The following is an 8,210-nucleotide window of genomic DNA, read 5'->3' as shown; positions in this document are numbered from 1 at the left end:
AAGCTTCGCCGGTTCATCCCCCACTAAATCCCCAGTAGAGCAAATCTATCTTTATAGATGCTTCGAATTACGTCTCCCTTGAATTTATGTCCATCTTTTTATCCTCAGTCGGATACTCAGGAACTTATTCCTTCAATAGAAGTACGACGAACGAATACGGGAAGTGACAAATACTCTATATCAAACAAGACGGGAACGAGTTCCTCATACTCTTCAGCAACGAATCGGGATTTATTTTCCCTAGCCAACAGTTGTTTTATAAAGATATCCGGACGCTTCAGGCCGCATGATTCAACATACATCATGTACATCATACCATGGCATGTCCATAAGTGCATAATACATTTACTTAGATGCACCATGCCATGCATGCATACTATTGCATAAACTAACCTTTTCCTTGCAGGATGGTTATATACAGAAAAAAATTCTATCAACAATTCACAACAAGTCAGAAACGATCTATATGAAGATCTAGTGCTGATACTTAATCATTACTCAAGGTGTCCTTGGATAGTAGGCAACGGCCTATACGAAGATCTATTCCCTAGTCCAGGATGTTTTCAGGAGAGTAATCCTGATACTCTTTTGTCCTCGGATAGTAGGCAAACGGTCTATACGAAGATCTATACCTACTAGTCCATGATATTTTCAGGAGATTCATCTGATATTCTTTTGTTCTTGGATAGTAGGCAAAAGGTCTATACGAAATATTCCTAGTCCAGGATATTTCAGAAGATTTAATCCTGATATTCTTTTGTTCTTGGATAGTAGGCAAACGGTCTATACGAAGATCTATTCCCTAATCCAGGATATTTCCAGAAGAGATAATCATCACGAAGATTTATTTCTACTGGTCTATTCAACAATTCAAAACAGTTCAGAGACGATCTATACGAAGGTCTAGTGCTGATACTTAATTCAGAAAGAAATCGCCACGAAGATTTGGTTCTGACACTTAAATTAAAAGTATGTTCTTAGATACGATTCAGAGACGGCCTATACGAAGACCTAGTACTGATATCCAGTATCAACATCAAGATATTATCACCTCTTGATATTATGGATGGCGTCTATAAGCCCATCTCCAGTTCTTCCAAGTGGCATCTTCAAGCCCACTTAAGCATATCCAACTAGTCATCAGTGTTACTTTACGCACCGGCGAGTGCAAATTTTGGGCTTTGTGTTCAATCCCCTTCAACCTTCCAAGTCACGAATGGCACACAGGCCAATCTAACTCCTCAGGTTTCAGAAAATTGAACAGGGGCAGCTGTTGCCCCAAAATTTGCCCTCTATTTTTAACTCTAACCAATTTTTGGTTTCACATTCATTTGCATCATCTTCATAGCATAACATTTTTTTGTCTTAATATTAGCCGGAATAATTTCTCGGAATTTACAAACAGACTGGTCAAATTAACTTTTTAACTGTGCCTAAAATTAGTCAACGAAAAAATGTCAAGTTTAAGTTTGCAAATGCGGTAACATTAATCTGCGGTTCACGTGGTTTAATTTGACATGCTAAAATATATTTACGACTATTTTGGTCATATGTTGATCAGTCTGAGCAGTTAAACGGTCATAATTTTTATTTCAAAATCCGACCAAACGCTGTATTTTCCGAGTCATTTATTTCGCGTTGATTATTTTGACGTGTTCATTTATTTTTTCGAGCATTTTGGTGCCCGACTTTTTTTTTTTGAGTCTATTTATTTTTATATTGGGTCTAGAATAAATAAATAGGTTAATTAGTTTTTATTAATTTTAACTATTTTAATTATTTAACTTTATTCAGATTTTAATTTAATATTGGGTTTCAAAATAAACTTAGGCCCATTATCATTACCTAATTTGTTCCTATATATATTTACTAGCATGACTGATAGAGAGAGGCAAAAAGACAGAACAAAAAAGAGAAACTGAGAGTGGCTGATCTATACTATCGTACACACAGTTTGGTAATAGTTTATATATGATATATACTTTATCTATTTTGTTGATATATTTGTTACTGTGTTTCAAATACCTGTTCATATATGTAACTAGTGTGTTAAATATATATATATATCTTTCTTTTTATGTATAATTTGATTATGTTTCGGATCGGATCATGTCAATACGCCATTTCACATATACGTGTATGAGGCGTGACATTTGTGTTATCCGATCCAGTTGCGATGATCGCAATTTTGCGCTAGCAACGCCGTTGTTTTTTTTCAATTCATATTTTTTTTTATATATACATATATTTAGATCTGCACTTTTTTTTTCATAACTAACTACCCTGATTTTTCCTAAACCCTGACAATTTCACCACAAACTCTAAATTTCAAACCTAAAACTTTAACCGTGTTATTTTCCTCTCAACCATAAACCTTTTCTTAAACCTTAACAAACCTTATTATTACTTCCTATTTTCGCTCATATTTATGTTATTCATACACTGTACTGCTTCGCCCTTGTAATATTTTAAGTTTTAACTTGTAATATTTTCAGTTTTACTTTTCGCCATCTTTATTATGTAACTGCACGAAGCGTGTTGTAATAATTAGGGTTTTATTTTCTGCCATTGATTTTCTGCCATTTATTTTCTGCCATTTAAATTCCTGCCATTGATTCTATATTAATTGCGTGGTTTAGTAATGTAGGGCGTGAAAATCTACTAAATTAATTTTAATATTTTTCTATACCTTTATATTTTTTGTAAATAATAATAAATATAAACTATTTTAATAACTTTTTTTATTACTTACTTATAATAATAAATCCTTATATATTTTGTAAATAAAATCTAATTGACCATTTTTCTAATTGAATAATAATAATAAACCTATTAATCTAATAATTTGATATTTTTATAATCTTTATTTATTTTGTAAATAACTAACTTAATATTTTTCATATAACTCTTTATTTTATAATTTGTACATTAATGTATTTTAAATTCTTTTATTATTACTAATTTATTTTAAACTCATATTTTTCTAATAACTTCTAAAAAAATCTAACTTGTTTAACCTAAAATAATTTTTTTAAAATTCTAACCTTTTTATTATCACTTTATTATTATTGTTATTTTTATTGCTTTATTACCATTGTTTATTTATTATTTATTATTATTTGCTTTTATCTATTCTATTTTGCTTCATTATTTTCCTTATTTAATTATGTTTTATTTATAATATTAGGAACAAATGTATATGTTGTAAATTTATTCTTTCTCGCCTGATTATTATGTATCTGTCCCATAGCCATGTAATAGTTTAGGAATTTATTTTTCTTGCTTTTATTTTTTATTGCGTGGTTAGTAATTTAGGGAGTGCAAAAAACTAACTGTAAATAATTGAACTTAGAAAATTAAATTCAAGACAAATATCTGAAAAATAACACTCACACACGTAAGTCGATCTTTGATCGCCATCTGTACTTCCTAGGGTATTCCTCTTGGTTGCCTTCTTTAAATGGTCAAGTCCCTCGAAAATAGGGGTGTCTTAAGCAAAGTCCCTTCAAACAGAAAAATCATCAAGTCCCTATAAACTTAAAAGATCAAGTCCCTACGAGGTTGCCTACGATATAATGATCTTGTCCCTTCGGTAAATATGATGATAGTCCCTACGAGTTGCTAAAGACACCCCTTATGTTGCCTTCATTGACCATACGATGACCCTACGCCCGTCCTTTAAACACATCCAAAGTAATGACTACCTATTCCTTAATAATAGGGGACACCTTACCATTGAAAGAATACGAGAACACGAAAGACTTAATCTAGGGTAGGTATCTCATAGTTACTTGCTCACACTTTTCAAAATTACTTTTACACCTCACAATTCTAAACTAGGCTTTGTATACACCCATACGAGGGTCATTACTAAGTACTTAAAGAATTTTTCTAATCACACACTACACTCTTGCAAACAAACAAAGTGATCTAAGTAACTAAGAGCCCATGGATAACCATGGATATAAAGGGTGCTAATACCTTCCCTTTGTATAACCTACCCCCCGAACTCAAAATCTTTTTAAGGTCTTTCTGTTCTTTTATGTCCTTTCCTTTTGGATAAAATAAAAGTCGGTGGCGACTCTGCTATCTGCAACATTTAACTAAAGTCAGTTCTCCCACCGTGTTACACCACGCACATAACCTTAGGTTGATCAGGTCCAATACTACTTATAGTGATATTAAGAATCATGTTGGCTAAACACACATATGAGGCAGGAATAGATTTACTTATGATGTTTCAAGGCTAGGTCGAGAATCAACCTGCTCTGATACCAACTATAATACCCTGTATAATATACGTCTAGAATATACATTATACATAGCATTAATTAGATTGTGTTTTTCTGTTATAAGTTGTTGTATGGTTGAAGGGAAGTGAGATGGATCTCATATCTATGAGAGTCTTAGATAGAAACATCCACGGGTAGAGATTAGGTGAGAAGTCTATAAAACCTGAGGTTGTTTAAGACTTCAAACTAATTTTGTTATAGTAGATTTCCTTTCTGGCTTAGTAGCCCCTAAATGTATGTGATGTTGCACTGAAATGGATTAACAAATTACTATGTTACTTCCTATCGTACTGTTATTTAAATCCTAATATTTTTATGGTGTGATAATATGTTGACCCTGTTATCGTGACATCGTGTACGACATCCAGGATCTGCATACTAGAATTTCAGTTGGTATCAGAGCAGGCATCTGCTCTGTTTTAGGGAGAGATCCGAGGAAGATACTTTATGGTACATGGACAAGGAAGGAGGATTTATCAACAAACCCCCTATCTTAGATGGATCAAACTGTGACTATTGAAAGGCAAGGATGGTGGCATTCTTAAATCCATGGATGACAAGACATGGAAAGTTTTCATTAAGGTATGGGAACATCCTGTAGTGAATGACAAATATGGGAAGGCTACTGCTGATCTGAAACCTGAAGAGGATTGGTCTAAGGAAGAAGATGAATTGGCTCTTGGAAACTCCATTGCTTTGAATGCCATATTCAATGGTGTTGACGAAAACATGTTCAGGTTGATAAATACTTGTACTATAGATAAAGACACATGAGAGATCCTTAGAAATACTCAAGAAGGCACATCCAAAGTGATGATGCCTAGACTTCAGATCCTCACTACCAGATTTGAGATATGAAAGATGAAAGATGATGAGAATATTCATGATTTCACATGAGTATTCTTGAAATAGCTAATTCATCTAGTGTTTGGGAGAAAAGATGTCAGAATAAAAACTGGTGATAAAAATTCTAAGGTCTCTACCTAAGAAATTTGACATGAAGGTTACAGCAATTGAAGAAGCTCAAGACATCAGCATCATGAGAGTAGATGAACTTATTGGGTCTCTCCAAACCTTTGAATTGGGTATCAGTGACAAATCTGAAAAGAAAAACAAGAGCATAGCTTTTGTATCCAACACTGAAGATGAAGAAAACCAATGTGACTTGGATGCCGGTGAAGGAATGACTAATGCTATTGTTCTTCTAGGAAGACAATTCAACAAGGTACTAAAAATGTAATACCATGTATTTCCTTAAATACTCAAATTCCTATTAATTGAGATCAACTGAGTTCCTATGTGCTCTAAAATTTATCAGTTGGGATAAATATAGGGAATAATGAACTCGGATTGACTTAATTAATCATATTTGGGACTGACCTTTTATTAATTGGGACATTTTGGTTACACTAATAATGGGTTAATTGCTCTAGTAGAGTAATTATCTAAATGTGGTATCACTTAAGATATTTTCTACTACTCCTACCCACTTTCTATCCACACGAATATTTCAACTCTTGTTGTCCACATGTTCTCACCTAGTGGCCTCTTACCAATCACATGTAGTAATACATGTTCTATGTCTCATTTCCACATATCAGTAGAAGCACTTGCAGAGGAAATGGAAAAGTTAGAGAGTGAAGGAAGATAAGCTTGAGAAGAGTATGAGCAAGAAGAACTGTGAAGAACGGGCTCATCATCTTATTACATCTCCTCATCCTCAATAACTTCTCCTCTTCCATTCCTAAGGTGGGTTCAAGGTATAACTTTAGATTTAGAAGTTAGGTTTTGATGAACCATGAATTTGATAGTATGATAGATGATATTATAATAAGTTTCTCCATGAAACATGTGAACCTCCACTGATGATGCTTCTATTTGTGTTCTTGTATTTGTTGGATTCTGGTGATATAATGATGTGGTTGTGGCTTTGAAAGTGTTGTTGATATGTTTTCATGATTATGAGAAGAGATTGGTTGCTAGAAATGAAACATATTATGCAGGTTGAAAACTATGTGGTTGTGTAGAAGAAATTTTGATTTGTGCAGGAACCAATCGATTGGTTCTGGAGTCTTTTCCAGACCAATCGATTAAATGGAGTTTCTGAGTTATGGAAAGTGAACAATGTTCGGGACCAATCGATTGTATTATCTTTCTGTATTGAAGAAAATGAATCTTTTACAGGACCAATCGATTGATATTGGACTCCAATCGATTGCATGAACTTACTGACTTGAAAATTGGAAATTCTTATAGCTGTCAATCGATTGACACACAACATCAATCGATTGATCCTCTGCATTCTTTGAAAAACAGATATGTGAGATAGACCAATCGATTGGGCCTCCCTAACCAATCGATTGGCTCATGCTTAAACCTTCAAATCTCATTTCTTTATGTTCCTAAATGTATTGCATCAACTATTATCACTTGTCATGTTATACTTATATTGAATCAATGTTAAATGTGACAATTACATAACGAATCAAGTGAGTTAACCTAGGGATCATTTTTAGGCTATAAGTTAGACATGTAACTTAGATAACAGTAGAAAGCAACATTTATTCATACGATACCTATGTGAAGGTCGTGTAAATGAATGGGTGATATATTTGAGAGTGAGACGCTTTGTATGGAACATGCATTGTTATTGATTGTATATTGGTGAATGAAATCACCAGTGATTGATGAATCTAGTTATGTTTAATGGAATTGATCATGTATTCATAATGTTTTACCCTTGATGGTGTACATCCCTATTTGAGATGCTTAGATGAGTAAGCTGTGGGATGTGACTCCAATGATTCGTGCCTCAATTGGGTTTGAGCCCCAACCATGGCGGACATGGGGGATAGGTGGACACCAAAGTGGGTTAGAGGCTCATACAGTGAAAGATACCCAAAGTGGGTTAGAGTCCCATACGGGTGACGGTCGCTTGGATTGAGTTTGGAACTCATAGAGGACCCGATATCCACCGCGAATGTCGAATCATACGACAATGCATGAACTGAGCTTGTCGTAGACGTAGGTCCGCTCAGGGATTGATGTTTTGTGAATCTGAATAGCTACTTATTTGAGTTGTGAGAACTCAAGAGCATGTTGCCATACATTACGAGACTTTTCCCCATCACTTAAGTCTTTTTTCCTTGTTGACTTAAGTTGCATATTGATTAGAAAACCATGTAGAGCCGAGTGGGCCATAAGAAAGAAAACCCACTGGGATTTTTATCTCACCCCATGTTGTTGATTATTTTTCAGGTAGTTCCGAGCAGGCGACGGGTAAGGACAAGACAGAGTGATGTCTTGCTTACCTGATGTTTTTTATGGCTTCTCCGTGTGTGTAGATACTTTGAGATCATTCTACAATGATCTAGTTCCTAGTTTTATTCAGGGCACCTTTGTGTATATTTAGTGTCATGTAGTGTTTTCTTTTGGGCATGTAATATGTACACTATTTCTGCTAGGCGCTTATGTATTTCAGTACTAGTATTACGCTATGTATAATATGTATTCTAGACATATATTATATGTGGGTGTTACAATTAGTATCAGAGAAGGTCGTATCCTCGACCTAGCCATGAGATATTATAAGTATTCTTTTTTGCCTCATATGTGGGTTGTCATCATTGTCCTTGATGTTATATTCATAGTATTGAGCCTGATCAACTTAATTCTATTTGTATGACCTTCAGGATCATGGCTGACAGATGCAGAGGTCGTGGTAGACCCATAACTCAAAATTCAGATTCAGAACCACCAAGTGGTAGTAAAGGTTTTCACTGGCCTCAGTTTCTGCAACAGATGCAGCAACAACAGAACCAATTCATGCATCAGATGATGCAATAGTTGAATAGTGGTCTTCATCCTCAAGGGGTTCCACAAGAAGTTGCATGTGGTAGTTTCCGAGATTTCTTTCGC

The sequence above is a fragment of the Lathyrus oleraceus genome, chromosome 4, assembly GCF_024323335.1.
Source record: "Lathyrus oleraceus cultivar Zhongwan6 chromosome 4, CAAS_Psat_ZW6_1.0, whole genome shotgun sequence".
Classification (NCBI taxonomy): domain Eukaryota; kingdom Viridiplantae; phylum Streptophyta; class Magnoliopsida; order Fabales; family Fabaceae; genus Lathyrus; species Lathyrus oleraceus.
Note: the sequence above shows the minus strand (reverse complement) of the source record.